Genomic DNA, 16,086 nt, shown 5'->3' with positions numbered 1-16,086 from the left:
TTAACAGTGAAAATCATTACTACTTTTAAAATTACATCTTGAAGAAAACTATTTGATGACTTGATATAAACCTGCATTAAGATGTTGTGTGTGCACTTGGAGGCAGAACTAGCTCACTACATTCTTTATAAAAGGAAATTCAAAGTGTTTCTTCCCCTACTGTTACACACAACGTGATGACTTAAAGCCCAAAGGATTTTTTCTCTCTAAATCACCTATGCAAATCTGTGTGATGGAAATATATTTAAATATAACATTTTCATCTTGCTTTGCATTTGAACTTTCAAATGCTTTTCCAGGAAAAGCATTTTTGAGCATTTTAGTCTTTTTTAGCCTTTTTTACCACATTGATCTGCAAGTAAACAAGAATCCTCACATTACCTTTCCTTTCTAAAAGGATTATATCTACATAGCTTTTTAACCCAACATACATCGACTCTGAGTGAGTCTCACCACTTTATCAATACTGTAATTCACTCATCAAGTGCATTGGGGTTTGTCAGTGTTCACCCCACAGTTGTTTTCACAAACTAGACAAGTTTTATAGAAGCTGGATCTGCTCAAAAACATCCTCCCAGAAGGAACATCCAGCAGACCCTATACTGAAGGCAATCAATGTATTTTTTAATGGACTCAGCCCAGAGCCCTGCTCTGTTTCCCTGCTTCTGCAGAGCTGAGTGCAGTTCAGAGTCAGCAGGGGCCTGGAGTTCAGAGTTTCAGTGTTCAGCTGACCTACTGTGAGAGCAATCTTAAAAGCTTCACCGGGTAGCTACACAAGCCTGGAAGAGCACACACAAAGCCTCCTCAGTTTCAGATGACCAACATCCCCACCTGCTTTCTTACTCTTTGTTTCAGGGTTGGCTTTTTTCCCCCTTTTCTGTAGGCTGGGAAGGATGACAGAAGTTCCTATTTTCAGCCTCAAACAACTATTCCAAACAGAAAGACAACAGTTCTCTACACACTCACTAACAGTATTGAAAACAAAAGCCATTAGAAGTAAAAGCACTGGGAACAACAGAAACTGAAAGTACTGCCATTGGAAAAACAAACACCAGGAGTGTGTCTACAGTCAACAGATAATTAATGTCGTCTAGAGCATTATCACATCTTTACAAAACTTACTTTCTGGAATAATCACACCCAATTCACCTTGACTGTATTCCCAAGCCATCACTTTTTGAATCACTGCACTTTGCAGAGGCCTCCTCATGGATGCTCTTCCTAACTTACTTATTTTTAGGTGGCAGAACAGATTACCAATGCAAAATTTAAGCTTAAAACCTGACCATTTTAAGCATCTTTTAGATTGATCATAATTAACCCTGTCTGCATTTCAGAAACATTTTGTGATACGTGGTACACAGTTAAAACTGCTTTTGTGTTTAAATTATACTACTGAAGTGCAGGAGACTTCAGCGTTATTAAACAAGGCACACACTTGTCCAAAGCAAACCAGCAGGAAAAACCAGCCCAACAAAAACATTAAGAAACATGGGTTAATGCATGAGTTCCCCAAAGGCTACAACATTTTTATTATGGGTGATTTGTGAAGATGAACGTTACAAACTTCCTCCTTCCCTTGAAAAGCTTTCAGGGGAGCATCTCTCAGTCTCTGGACATCAGAGCAGCTCAGAACCAAACCCATGCAAAGCCCACGTTTGTCTTTGGAGCAGCATGATAGTTCATCACCAGGCACAAGACAGATCACAGCTGTTAGTAGACAGATTCACATGCAAATACATTGTGCAAGGAGGAAGAGGTGCCACTCAGTAGGTGGCAAGTGCTCACTTTTACCACCACCATCAAAACCACTACATGACACTATCACACAACTGGCATTTACCTTTCCACAGAGCAGGATTCATTACAAGATGCCTTCTGAAGCCCCCTCTGTGCTCCACTTTTCAGCCTTTCCTCCTAAGAGGTACCATCACTGCCACCACTAAAACACTTTATATTGCTGGGACAGGCAGAGTCCTACCTGAACAAACACACTTGCTGAAGACCACAGGCCAGAACACACTGGCCTGGCGCCCAAGATCAGAGTTCTGTCAGCCAAGGGCAAAGGCAACAGAAAGCGAGACTCACATGCTCTTCCTGCAAAGCCAGACACTGCCAGCACTATCTTGCAGGGATAAATGGAGCAGCAAACCATTCCTAGCTAACACCACAGCTGTTTCAGCTCAGCCTACTGCTTTTGCACCATATGCATTAATAAATACTAAGTCCTAACAAGTGTCAGCTGTGGTCAAACACTGCATGCTCGTGGTTTGGAAGCATTGGTTTCAGACCACGGATACTCACGAGAGTCCTTTATCCTCAGAGGTTTCTCTTCTCCTATCAGTTAGTCACCCTAAAACAGTAAGGGCATACTAAGCAAGCAACTAAAAAGCAACAGACCAGAGAGAAATACCTTTTAAATCCTGAGAAACACCATAATAAGACGAATAGGCTCCAGGACATGCCAGAAAATTCATCAACATGCAAGATACATGCAGCAGTTAACTACAAAATATGAGCAGCTTGGAAAGACACATAAATCATTTTCCTTGTTTGATGCTTGTAGCATCTGGAGCCTCTGAAGTGCCTTTGGGATTACATTCCTTAAGGAGCACAGGGTCCTGGCCTTGCTGCAAGCAGTCAGACCCGGGGGAAGGGAGAGAAAGCAAACAGCAGAATGTTTCCAGAAAGCTGCCTGGGCTCTGGACCTTGCTGTAGCTATCATGAGCTTTTCATTTACAAGGTCCTCTCCCTCTTCTCTTAAAAGTCATTACTGCCTTGTATGAAATGAGAGACTGGGGTGTGAAGTGCTACAAGCCATTGCTCTCATTGGGCTGCAAGAAAAACACATGAGAAAACCTACACTGTGTGTGCACCCTCATGAGATTTTTACAAGCCTCACATCAAGTCTGGGGGAAGTGTTCACAGTAACATCACACATGGACAGTGGTAACCTGCCTACAAATACATAAAGGGTGGGTGTCAGGAGGATGGAGCCAGGCTGTTATCAGTGACATCCAATGATAGGACAAGGGGCAATGGGTACAAGCTGGAACTTAAGAGGTTACACAAGGAAAAACTTCTCTGTGAGGGTGAGGGAGCACTGGAAGGTGCTGCCCAGATGGGCTGTGGAATCTCCTTCTCTGGAGACATTCAAACCCACCTGGACGTGTGGTCCTGCTCTGGCAGTGGGGTTGCACTGGATGATTTTTCCCTTCCAACCCTGAAGATTCTGTGATATAGTCCAGAACATCTCACCTTCCTGGACAGAGTGACCTCCTGCCTCCACAGCACGACCCCAGGAACTGCAAGCAGCTGCTCCACACTGACATGGTGTTGTTTTGAGGTGGGCAGTTACAAATTCTCATCTTAAAAATCTATTTTTACAAGCATCTATTTAGAACCAAGTTTCAAACTCCCCTCTGAGAGACTTATCACTACAAGAGTGTTTTTTCCAGGAACACAAAAAGTGGAGGAGGAGGAGAAAAAAAAAGAGAAAAGGCCTCTTGGTGGGTTTAGCACCTGTGTATGCAAAAGGCACTTCATCTTTTATGCATGAGAATGCTATCACCCCTGCAAAGATTTCTAAGTGAATCAGCCTGGGTTTCTACAGTCTGCTTTTAGGAGGACTTTTTTTTCCTCCAAAATTACTTTAATTCAACCATTTGATTTATATGACTTTCCAGTCATTTCCAGCTAGGTATTTTTCAAGCAGAGAACTCTCCATCAGCTTCCACCTTGCCCTTTCCCATATAAATGTGGCAATTAGCACAGGCAAATTAGTCAACTATGCAGTATTTCACCTTAAATAAAGCAGCTCACGAAATAATACACCATTTAATCAGTACTTGACAGCCAGGGAAGAAACACAGCATGTCTCAGTAACAAGCTTAAAAAGGGCTTGAAATCCATCCATAGACCTTGATGGAAGCCTGTCCTTGTCAACCGAACTCACAATCCATAATAATGCTCAGTATTGTGCTTTTCTCCTCTGTTTTCTCAGAGCTCATCTGCTGATCAATGAGGAGTCCCAAGGCACAGCACTCTGATTTTCCACTTCAACACAGCAGTACTGTGGTAATGATCAAAAATATTTACATATTGCCTCATTGATCGTGGGGTGTTCTTCTCCAACCATCTGGCTACTGGGCACTCATTTTTTTGTTATCTTTTATTTTTAGGGCTTTAAATAGCTGTAAAGCAGGTTATTTGAACATCTTTACAGCTAACATCTTGCATTCCACCTAAATCAGGCTCTCCTGTTATTTTTAACCCAGAGCATTAAGGTAGCATTAATCAATTTCATCCCATCTCAAGGAGGGGAAAATAACTTTCTTAACAAGGACAAAACTGAAAAGCACAACAAACACCTGCTCCACTCTCCCCAGAATTATGGCCAATTCAGCTACAAGGGCTCATTTTTAATGTGACTCAAGGGTGTCACCATTTTGACAACAGATGAGTCAAGTGGAAATATGTCACTCACTCTGCACTCGTTGCCAGCCTCGAGATAAAGAAATTGTGTAAGGGCTGTTTTTTCCACCTCCAGCTGGAACACCTTATGATAACAGCAATGGGCTCTGTAATGGGAGAGCCCCTGGGCTCTGTAGCGTGTTCCTGTGTTTGTATTGCCTTTAGTGACTGCCCAAGTTCTCCAAGCCAGGCAATTCGGGCCAGCTGCTGCCACACAGACTGCAGGGATAAAGCTTCAACAAGCACCTGCTAGTCTCCCTTGCCTTTTCCCAGGTGGATCTGTGCACGAAGGGACCATCCCCAGCACTGCTTTGTACTTGTGCCAAGCTGGGCATGCCTCACCTCTGACACCCAGCAGCTCCAGAGATACCCACCCGGGCTACATAAAGCAAGAAACTGTGGTGAGAGAGAGAGATTTAACTTCAAGAAAACCCAATGAAAAGCAAAAAGCCTCTCTTCTCTGCAAGGTGCTCGGAGCACCAACAGGTTGCACTCTCCCAGCACAGCACAAGCAGTTGTCATTAGTTTCCATGTAAAAATAAACGTGAAAAAAGCTTTGCAAAGGTTATCTGCATGCATTCTTCAAGGAAGATTACCAGCAAGTTCAATGAAACACCCCAGAAAGACTGATATCTACAAGATCTACAAGTTTGCTGCAAGAGATCTCTGCAGAATACTTGATAGGAATATTAAGAGGGTGGTTCTCAAACAGTTGTCAGAATGATTTCAAGAGGGTTTTTTTAGTGACTCCAAACAAGTTTATGATCAGAAGCTTACCCTCCTAGCTGCTGGTACCATAAACTTGATTTAGGAAGAATGGGAGGTCTAAAACTCAAATTATACTCATCCTTTAAACCAGGAATAAAAATGCTCTCAATAGTTTAGCTGTTGTTAAAAATAATCATCGGCTAAGATAAAACATTACCTCTTTCTTTCCTCCAGTTCTACTTTGATAACAAGAAATAAAAGACAAGTTCTTTCAGCAAGATTACAGATAGACAACAAAAGAGAGCAGGGGGGTAAAAAGAACTCTTAACTTATCTACCTTTGATAATCTAGCTTTTCATTAGCCAATGAAATCTCCCCTTTATGTCAAGCTCCTTTTTCTGCTGGGGCAACCATATGAAGAAGGACAAAAGGAAGGCAGCTCTTTCCCCTCCGTCCTCTGCACCCAGATGTTTTTTGCAGACAAGATGCAGCAGATCTGGCTCTTGGCCCCTCAGGTCTCACTGAAGGGCAGGAAGGAAAAGCACCTATGAGAAGTACACAGCACTTTTCCTTCCAGCTTTGCATTAATTTCATTATTGCTGTTAGAAATCAATTTATAAGACTCAATAACTTTGAAAAGTTTTACACTCCAGAGTCTTTTCTCCCCCCCACATCCCAACACAGTGACGCTACACTTCCAGCATTACCATCTCCCTGAGCAGAGCATCAAGTGGAGATACCAAAGGGAACAGCCTCAGCATAGCAAGTCAAACCACCTCTTGGCTCTTCTAAACAAAATGACAGATTAAAACTGGGAAGCCAGAGCAATACACAGAAGCTGTACTAAAAAGTTTAATCCTTCAAGTAGGCTTGTACCCAAATATGCTCTTCCCTCTCACAAAGGTAGCACATCAGACAAATGTGCCTTTTTGAAAAGCCTATTTATAGGCATTAAATGTAAGCAAAAGCCAACATTAAAAATTATTCTGTAGTCCCAAAATAGACAAGAGACACATCGTGTCCATGCTAAACACATTTTTGAGGATATTTCATGGAAGACGTTTACCATCTGTGAAGTTAAAACTTGGAACAGTATTTTACAATCCAGACACAGGTTACAGAAATAATGGGTCCCAAGAGTCTGGATAAACGATGCCTAAAAACAAGGGAGAGAAGGAAAACAAAACAAGCTATCTGCTCTTCTCCTTCTCCCTCGGTTTGCTTTGCGGGATCAGAAGGCTAAAAGCACCGTGCAAGCTCTGCTCAACAAATAACAGCCCACTTGGAAGCAGGGAAGACAGCAAAACTGGAGACAGTAAAAATAGATTTTCCTGTCTCTCCTACTGAACTGTGACCTGCAACATTTCAGACACAGGCCACTGGTTCACCCTTGTTTAAAACAGAAGCCACCCTCCACCCTTGTTAAAGAGCACTGAAAGCCACAGAGAGTGCTACCAAGGCGATGGGGATGGCAGAGAAAAAGCAAATGAGAGGCCTGCCTGCCTCCCCCTTCTGTTCTTTCTCACTAAATATCTCCAAGTTATTTACATACTCGTATCCTGAACTCCCCCTCCAGTTTCACAGTTTGCAGTTAACTGCATTCTGCTGGAGATAACACATGTTTAGGCTAGAACACCCTCTGAACATAACGCCAGGTCACCAAACCCACAGAGGGAAGTATTTCCAGCTGCAGAGGCTAGGAGATAATAGACAGAAATACGAGGCTCCATCTCTCCACCACCCCAAAGGATTCAACCTACTCAGTGAGGGAGACAACTAAACAGCTTGGCAACGCCTACACCTGGTGCTCAACCTCAGATCCAGCGAAAAGATGTAAATATTTAGATTTCAATTTCATCTGACATGATAAATATAAAATGTCTATTTCCTTCTTTGAAAGAAAAAAAGAGAGTAGCATTCAAATAGGTAAGGTGCCCACAAAGAGAAAAGCACTCTGCAGTGTTTCTACCTTTAGGAGGGGATTATTTAAGTTGTGGTATTGATTTTGTAACAAATTACAATCACAAGTAAAGTTAATTCCATTGAACTGGCTTCTGACATTTACAAAACAACTACACAAGGTCTAGATAGAAATATATATATTAAATTGTTTTCATTCCAAACATTTAGTGGCTGATGGCAGCCCATTAATTTTTTTACCTCTTAAGAAATGCCCATGGCCCTTCAGGGTTCCCCATGGAGTGGTAACTGGGACTTCAAGTCAAAATGAGCTGAAAAAAGCCCCAGAGTGATCCAACAAGCCTCAGATCCCACAGGCTCCTGAGTGACCCACGCACCACACAGCAGAAGCTGAACTGCACTTTACCACGGCTGTACTATAAAAGCCTGAAATCCTTCCACAGCCTTTCCAAGCACATAATAGAATTAAGGCCCCACCACATATCCAGAGTCAACAGTCATGCAAATATCTCCAGCTCCAAAGCAGGCTGATAACAGCCTCACCCCAGAGCTCTCTCAGTGCTGAGGTGATTGCACACTCCCGCCCTCCCAATTAGCCCATGTGCCAATCAAGAGGAACGCCTTCTCGGGTCATTGTTCTGCGGGTTAAGCCACTTAATAGGCTTCAATCAGTGTCCTGAAGCTTATGTAAGTGTTGGCAGTCCAAATAAATGAGACTTAACTTCCCTCATCGCTGCCCTGATGACAAATTAGGAAACTTTCAGCTGTTCATTCACTATTCTCTTTCCCAAGTCATAATGCAGTGACCAACTAGTAGCAAACTGCCTTATTTCATTACTGGATTGTCCAGCCCTCTGCTCCCTCGTTTCGTTATTGGATTGTCCAGCCCTCTGCTCCCTTGTTTCATTATTGGATTGTCCAGCCCTCTGCTCCCCCCACCCCCGACCGAGCCATAGAAAGCGATGGAAAAGGCCCAAGTAGAAATGCCAGCGTCTGGTGTCTGACGGGACACTGAGCTGTTAGTGGCAAATCACTTTTCCTCATTGTAAAAAACTCGTCATTTCCCTGATGGTTTCCTCATCAAGTGGGTCCAACTCACCTAAGCTCAACTGCTTTCCTCCAGAAGAGAGTTTTCAGGCTCCAGCTTACAATGTCACAACAGTCCCCGGTCTCAGCCGTCCACACACAACACGGGCAGGGCTGTAAAAGCTCTGCAGAGTCCTCACCATCCAAAATCAGTGCTCAGGATTGGAGGGGTTTGTGAAAAAAGTCCACAAGGACAGAGATTCCTGGATGTTGTAGCTCTTCAAATCCGTTTGAGCAAGATTTGCTGAAGGCTGGTTAAAAGCCAGAAGGAAAAATATAATCTACTTTGGAGTCCTCGGGTACAAGTTCAGTGAGGAGCTGAAGATCAGCCTTAGCTGCGGAGTTGTTGGAAGATCCAGCTCCTGCTCAGGGTGCCCATGCCCCTACCCAGAGCTGTGCCTTCCACCCAGCACTCTCCTTAATCAGCTGAGCTGTTTGCTCCCAGCTCCTGCCCTCCATGGCACCGGCTGCGCAGTCAGAGCACTGGTATGTGCCCTCCTGCCAGGCAGCAGCCCCAGGACACCCAGAGCAGTGACCCGACACCCTCCCTCCTGAGCTGAGAGCACCCTGCCAGCCTCGCTGGAGCTTTCCTCACCGTTCATTGACCTGGGCTGTGTCAGACACCAAACCCAAGATAACCGTATCCGTGTTACTGTCCCTTACATATGGAAGGAACTGTATCCTTTTTACCATCCCTTACACGCTGGCACAGGCTGCCCAGGGAGGTGGTGGAGTCTCCAACCCTGGAGATGCTTAAAAGACATGTAGGTGACGTGCTGAGGGCCATGGGTTAGTGGTGGGTTTGTCAATGTGAGGTGAGGGGTCAGACTCCATGATCTTAAAGGTCTTTTCCAACCACAATGATTCTGTGAAGGTCACACACAGGAGAGGCTGGTTTTCCTCTCAGTAAGAGGCACCAAGTTTCCCCATCTGGATGGTCTTTCCTTACAGAGCCAGCACCTCCTTTCTGGCATCTCCAAGCTTTCCAAGGCAGGCTTTAGCCCAAAGCTTACTGGATTTCTTCCTGCTTTTTCATAGCAAATGATGCAGCTCCCTGCACCCACATATGCTCAGTCATTATTTATCTCCACTCACCAAAGCAACCTGTTATTCCTGCTCCTCTCTGAAGCTTGACCCTATGTCAAACACTCCAGAAAAGTTGCAGGAGTGGGAAGCAGCTGTGTCTCCAGATACTGCCATCTCTCAGGAGGTCCCCTGGATCCCCACAACCACCCTTCAAAACGAAAGACACCTTTTCCACCACCTGGTTTCTGAGTTCCCCAGTGGCATCACAGCATCTTGCTGTGAGTTTCTAGGGATATTTTTCATTAGAAAATCCACCTTTGTAACAGGCACACTAGTGAAATCCCTTGCTTACTGAAAAAGCACAAGGGTGACTCCAGGAGCTCTGCATCTTGATTTGGCATTGTGCTGATTAAAATCCCCTGAAGTGACAGGATCCCAGTTAGCCCCATGCTAAACTGCTTTGTTCTTCTTACATTCAGAACATCTAAACATCATTCATTGTTTTGTTCAAGTTCTGGAGGACTCTTGGCATGGACACCACGATCAGAGCAGCCACATTCCCCTTCAGTTCGTGGGTGAGTTCACACAGACTCCTCTGCCCCAGTACAATGTTGTGACATTTGGATTTCTTTCGACAACCCAGGAAACAAAGTGGTTTATTCCTTCCCTCCTCCCACATTCATTGCTCCGTTTCCATTCACACAGAATACTACAGAGCATTTGTGTTTATAAGACGCTTTCGGCCTCAAAACTCAGTTTAGACATATCTTGCTAATTTGGGGAGTTAAACAGAAATATTAATTGCATCACTGCCTACATTGGCCAGCTTGGAAATGAAATTAGAAGGCATCTTCACCATTTAGAGGAATTGGCTATTAAGAAAACCATTGATGTGTGTTCCTCCCCTCTCTTGAAATGAGGCACATCTCTCAAATAAGAGCCTAAAAAGAAAAACATCATGCAAAAGAAAAAAAACCCCAGACACTTCTCAGTGGATCCTGCTGGCCCAAGAGCAGGACAATACTGTGAATATGCATGAACAGTATGTGTTAAACTACGCTCAGGAGCACGCATCAGCTTTCACTTGCCATTTTCTGAAGCTTTCCAGTCAGGCTGCCAAGACAGCAACTGAAGGACAAGATTTTTATTTGTATGTAAGGGGTAGATTAAAGCTGTTTGGGAATAATTGGAGGAACTTTAAGTCAGCTTGATTGAAGGATGTGCTCCTTCTCTGTTTGGCTAACTTGCAGAAGCAGTAACAAATTGTGACTAAAAAGAGACTATTTACTTAAGTTCCAAACCCTGTAACACCACTGAGAGTTTAAGTTTTGAGAATTTGTATTAAAACAAAAAGAGAAAAGAAAATCAGGACAAGGTCTTTCCAAACTGGTTGCTGTCAACTAAAATGAGAGATTAGATAAAACTCCCACGTGCCAGCTGGTAAATCACAATAAACGCTCGGGCTGTTAGATGCACAACAAGCGACAAATGTATTGAAATACACCAGCAGAAGCAAAGCCAAAATAGGAAGGATCTTTTAATAAGGAGTTATCATTTGGGGGAAAAGATCCTCATTAAGCTCAGGAGAATCAAAAGCCACATGTCAAGGGCTTCTCACTTTCCTCGCCACCTCGCTGCTGGTTGCTCCTGGTGCTTATGTTTTAGCAGAGTTACGATAGGCTAAAGGCTACTGTCAGCAAAAGCCTCAGAGTGCACAATTCAGACACCAGTTACAACCCTTCCTGACGACTTAGTTTAGAAAACACCGTTAAAGGATAGCAGGGAATTGTTTACTCAAACCATTGCTGTTTCCTGAACACAGATGCAAGAAAAAGTTATATTAAGAAGATAAACAGCTGCTACTGTATGCTGTTTAAATGGTAACAAAAGCATCTAAGGGCCATAAAGGGAATAGTAAGGGAATTAAAAAGCATTTTTATGCATGAAGATGGCTAACATCCGTACATTCATTAAAGGGGTATCAACCATGCTTTTAATTAAAAGTTAGTGACAGAAACTTAAATATGATTAATGAAACCCAGCAGCCTACCAGAAGTCTGCTCTATCAAAAGCATGAAGCACAACAAGCTGCGTTTCTAGCCCTTGCTCGCTCGTTTCTCTTTCCCTCTCAGAGATGCTGCCACAATCAGAACATGTTGCAAGGACCACAGAGCAGCATTCCTGTGAAAAACAGCGAGCCAGGACAAGTCTGCTACCACACTTTCATGCTTGGCCATTCTTTATTTTGCATATCCTAAGGAGGCATTTCAAGTGTTGAGCAGCTCAGGGCAGAGACGTTGGGCTGGTTACCTGTCACAATAACCACCTACACAGTGAGGTACTGACCACCACGGGCACGAGGTCTGCCAAGGGTCGGGAAAAAGGCTGCCCTACAAACAGTAGACTCCTATTCAACAGTGGAAAAAAAATCACTCAGGAGCCAGTGGCTGAACTATGTAACACAGTCAGACTTCTTGTGTTACTCAGGAGCACAACACAGTCATGACAAAAATAAACTACGCGATAAAAATACAGCGCGAGCGAAAAAGATGTGGGCACAGAGAGGGAATTAGTATGCAACGGGAGGATAAGGAGTCCTACAGGCCACAGATATTTCGACATGCAATCAAAGTACCTCCTAATCAAGTCCTGATGTCCACGAAGACTAATCTGTTACCATTGTCCTGTTGAACTGCTGTCATGTCCAGAGCTGAGCGCTCGCAGATTACGTCTTCAAAGACTGACGGTGTTTTTTGGCATTGCATTACCCACTTAGCTGCTTCCAGACACACGGAGCACACAGAAGATGGAAGCTCTCACTTTAGAGCGGGTACTAACACAGGAAGAAACTTTTGTTACCTGCTTAAATACACAATGTAAATAAACTTTGCCCCAGCCATGGCATTTTAACATGAAACGTGACAGAACTGAACTGTGTGGCTGACTGAACAAGTGCTGCTCTGAGGGGTTCCCCATTCTTGGCTCTGCTAGTGATGCTCCAATCAGCACCGCAGTGCACTCCTCTGTGCTTTTGCTGCTTCAGTGGCATGAGAGGGGTTGGGGAGGAAGTGAAAGGAGTCATTTAACCTGCCCACAGCTGGACAAAAAACTCAAGTTGTTCACGCTGTAGCCTGCTGCTGTGGGGCTGCAGCATACTCCAGAATGGAGCCCAAGACTGGTGGGGAGCACCAGGCAGGGCCCCTTCAGAGAAGCCAGCAGAAAGGACTGCCAGGCCCAGCAGACAGGATCCCCTCTCACAGCCATCATCCAGCTGAGGAAAGGGCATTCTGCTCTTTCTAAAGGGGGAAAATGTCTCTCCTGCCCTCCCAAAGGCAGGCACTGCCCCAGGAACACAGCTGACTTCCAATCGGCCACCCAGCAGTGCACTGACCACAGCAGGGTCTTGAGCCCTGAAAGACCACAAGGTCCTTGCTCAGCTGTAATGAGTCAGAGGCATTCCTTGGACAAGGCCACTGCAGGTCGCACCCCTCTGCTCCTCAAAGGCAGAGAGGCCATTCCTGAGCAGGACTTTCGGCTCCTCCTCACAGCCAGGTCCTGTCCGAGGGGCTTGGGGGCCAGCACTTTCCCCACCACATGACAAGTCTCCACCCAGGGCTTCTGCCAAAGCTGAATTCGTTCAAATTCAAGCCTGAGAGATACCGTACCTGGGGAAGGAGGTCAAGGAGGGCTGTGGGTTCTACTAGGGGCAGGTCAGCTCTGGACTCACATGTATGACACTTGAAGGCTCCTGGCACGGCTTCCTGTGGCTCCAGCCATGACCTACCAAAAAAAGCTCCCTCTGCCCTGACAAAACACCAGGAGCAGAAGATGCCCCAACCCCGGCTGTCAAACACCAATACTCCAACCACGGCCGAGGGCAAAGCACGGAGATGTTTGCCGTCTACAGCCTGCCAGCACGAAAGGGAATAACGGGGGAGCAGGGGCTGTAACACAACCAAACCTCGTAAGTACAGCAGCAGGGTCTGTGAGAGCACGGCGATGAGTGTTTCGTTACGCTGTGTGCACCACCTGGGAGCGTGCTGCTATGGCTGCAGCGCCCGGACACCCGCACACCTCTCCCTCTCCGGCATTTACTCCTCTATTCGGGAAACTTTTACCGCCGCCGCATCCCGCCGGTGCGCTCGGGGACGAGGCAGCCCGACCTCGCTCAGGCCGCAGGAACGCCCGGAGGTACCGGCCGGGAACCCGCCGGCGCCGAGGCCCACGGGGGCCGTTCCTCCGCCGCCGCCCGCCGATGCCCCGGGGAAGGGCCCGCCGAGCCGCCCCGGCCCCTCAGCGGCCACCGCGGCCGCCCCGCGGGCCCGGCCTTCCCCTCTCAGCTCCCCTCGGGCCCGCGGCGCTTCCCGCCCTCGCCGGGGCACGGCCGGGCCAGCCCCGGGGGCCGCCAGGTGCCGGGCCCGCCCCGCCGCCCCCCCGCCCGGCCACACGGCCTCGTCGCCCCCCGCCCGTCCCCGCACCACGCACCGGCTGCTCCCGGCGCAGCGGCCGCGGCTCCCGCTGCTGCTTGCTGCTGATGCCGCCGCGGCTCGGCGCCTGCCGCTGCCTATGAGTCGCTGCCTGCCAACATGCCCGCGCTCCGCTGGCATAATCCCCGGCGAGGGTGGAGGGTGGGCCGGGCGCAGGCAGCTCCTCGCCCGCCGGCTCTGCCGCGGCGCGGGGACGGCGGAGGCGGGGGGAAAGGCGAGGCGGGCGGGCCGCCGCAGCTCCGCGCTGCGGGGGAGGGCACAGGGGGAGGAGGAAGGGAAAAGCGAAGAGCCCCAGCGCTACCCGTGCCCCTGCCCCAGCCGCGGCGGGGCGGCTTTATCCGCCCGCCCGAGCCGTGCCCACCGCCGCGGGCAGCCGCCACTTCCTTCCCCGCGCCGGGCCGGCGCTGCCGCACGGCGGCCGGGCGGGACGGGGGCGCCGCCTGCCGGCCGCGCCGGGGAGCACGCCCGGGCCGAAGCCGCGGGGCGCCGGGGCCGACCCCCGGCCCGGCCGCGGCCGCTCCTGCCGCGCTGCCCCGCGCACGGCCCCGCTCCTGCGGGAAACATGGACGGGCAGCGAGCGGAGCTGCCACGGCGAGGGGTGAAGCCCCGGCCCCGTGTCTGCTCCATCCCAGCCCCCGACAGCAGAAGAGTTGCAGGCTGGAGCCGTGCTGGTTACTCCTGAAACTTACATCTCTGCAAAGTGTTCAGCAAACACTTAATTCAGAAATCTCGAGGAGGGAAAGGAAGCGCCAAACCAGCAGGAAAAGGCGCTGTTTAAACATTTGTCAGTTTGCTGTAGTTTGAGTGTTTTTTTTAAGGATGCAGCAGAGATGTTCCATTCTTCAGGTGCAACATCCAGGCAGCAGCCTTGTTAAGCCCGGGATCATTCCACACTCAGCAGCGTGGATTGGTTTTTAGAGATGTAGACAAACAGAAATTTACTTTTCCAAAGGAGTTGTAATGACTTCTTATCGCCAAGAAAACTCTGCCTGGGAGCATCGTGCAAGGGCAGTCTGGGGCACCACCCAGCCTGAGGCTCCTGGCAAAGCCTTGGAGATGGGGAGAGGCGATAAATGCCTACGCGGCTGCAAGAGAAGATGATTAAAGTCCGTGGAGGACACACACACACACTTCTGCGGAAGCCCGTATTTGTCCCCAAGTATGGAACAAGGCACTTTGCCCGTGCTAAGGGGAATGAATTTAAAAGGAATTTATAAGGAAAAATAAGGCAGCGGCCAGCAAAGTACACAGCAAGTGCAGTCACGTTTTCCCCGTCAACGGGCACTTCACGTGCCCCACTTTTGATGCTCCAGCTCAGGCTTTCAGAAGCACCGACCATTCAAGCCTCCCGCTGCTTTAATCTGGAACTGCAGCTTCTCTGCCCCTCTGAAGAATGAGGCCGAAGGCACCATACTGAACAGGTCACCCCAAGCCATACATTTGTTTGAAAAGGTTGTGCTAAGAGCAACACTCCACCTTTTTTTTTCCCCTCGCCTCAGTGTTACATTGTAAGTGGAACAGCCTCAAGAGCTCTGACAGATGGAGGAGGACTTTTGATTAAAAAATAAATTCTGAGTCACAGTTCAGTTTTTTGGATGTAATGAAGAGAGTACATGGATGTGAACAGCACAGGGAGGAATGGCAGGGACACAAAGGGAGGGCAGAAGGAAAGGCAGTGCAATAGCTGAACTGATTCACCTCCTCATCTCTGTGTCTGTCAGGAAAATGCTGCTGCTTGGTGCTGTTGTGCAAGACCATTAGTGGACTCATGAAATCTGTCCCTGTGATGGATTCCTTGGGAAAGTGCTGCTGGCTTGTTCATAACTTAAAATGGTGGGAAAAGTTCTTCAGCTTAATAGTAGAGCTGCCTAGGGAAGTCAAGATCCTTTCTTCCCCCCTCAACCCTGGCTGGGTAAAAAGGACAAGAATATGAAATAGCATTGACATTGGATCTGTTCATGGAACCTGGAATCTATTTGAGCAAGTTATCTCCAAGCATTCAGGCCCAATCTCCACATTACAGAGCAAATAAGAGAATGAGTAAATAAGCCCTTTCTCCCCAACCCTGATCTTGTGTTAAAAGAAACCCCAGGGCACAAGAGGCTGCCAGAAGAGTGTGCATGGGTAGGACAGTGCTTCAAATATCTTGAAACACAGTACTCTAATTTTAGAATCAGACCTTTACCAGCTTCCTTGATGACAGCTCTTCTGGCCTTATAATCACATCATTGGTGGCTAAACATCTTGAACAAGGACAGAATTTGAACCACACAATATGATTAAAACCTACATTATGGCTGATGTAATATCCCAGAACCTATTACTGCTCTTGAGCCAGAGGAAAGAATCTAATTAAACATTTATTTAATGTTAAAATACAAACTAA

General features: G+C 47.3%; 1 protein-coding gene across 5 annotated transcripts in view; it reads right to left on the bottom strand.

The window, feature by feature from the left end:
• Positions 1 to 14,002, bottom strand: part of PITPNM2 (phosphatidylinositol transfer protein membrane associated 2) — a 137,010-nt gene extending 123,008 nt beyond the window's left edge. For 4 of the 5 annotated variants that reach the window (XM_062009551.1, XM_062009547.1, XM_062009549.1 and 1 more), the window contains exon 1: positions 13,699 to 14,002. The gene's annotated coding sequence lies outside the window, so the exon portion shown is untranslated. Of the gene's footprint in view, positions 1 to 11,848; positions 12,047 to 12,878; positions 13,066 to 13,698 lie in introns of those variants that run through there. The other variant, XM_062009548.1, reaches the window with a different exon arrangement.
• Positions 14,003 to 16,086: the final 2,084 nt, after the last annotated feature.

Source organism: Colius striatus, chromosome 17, assembly GCF_028858725.1.
Source record: "Colius striatus isolate bColStr4 chromosome 17, bColStr4.1.hap1, whole genome shotgun sequence".
Taxonomy (NCBI): Eukaryota; Metazoa; Chordata; class Aves; order Coliiformes; family Coliidae; genus Colius; species Colius striatus.
The sequence above is the reverse complement of the archived record's forward strand: the minus strand, read 5'-3'. Positions and strand labels throughout refer to the sequence as shown.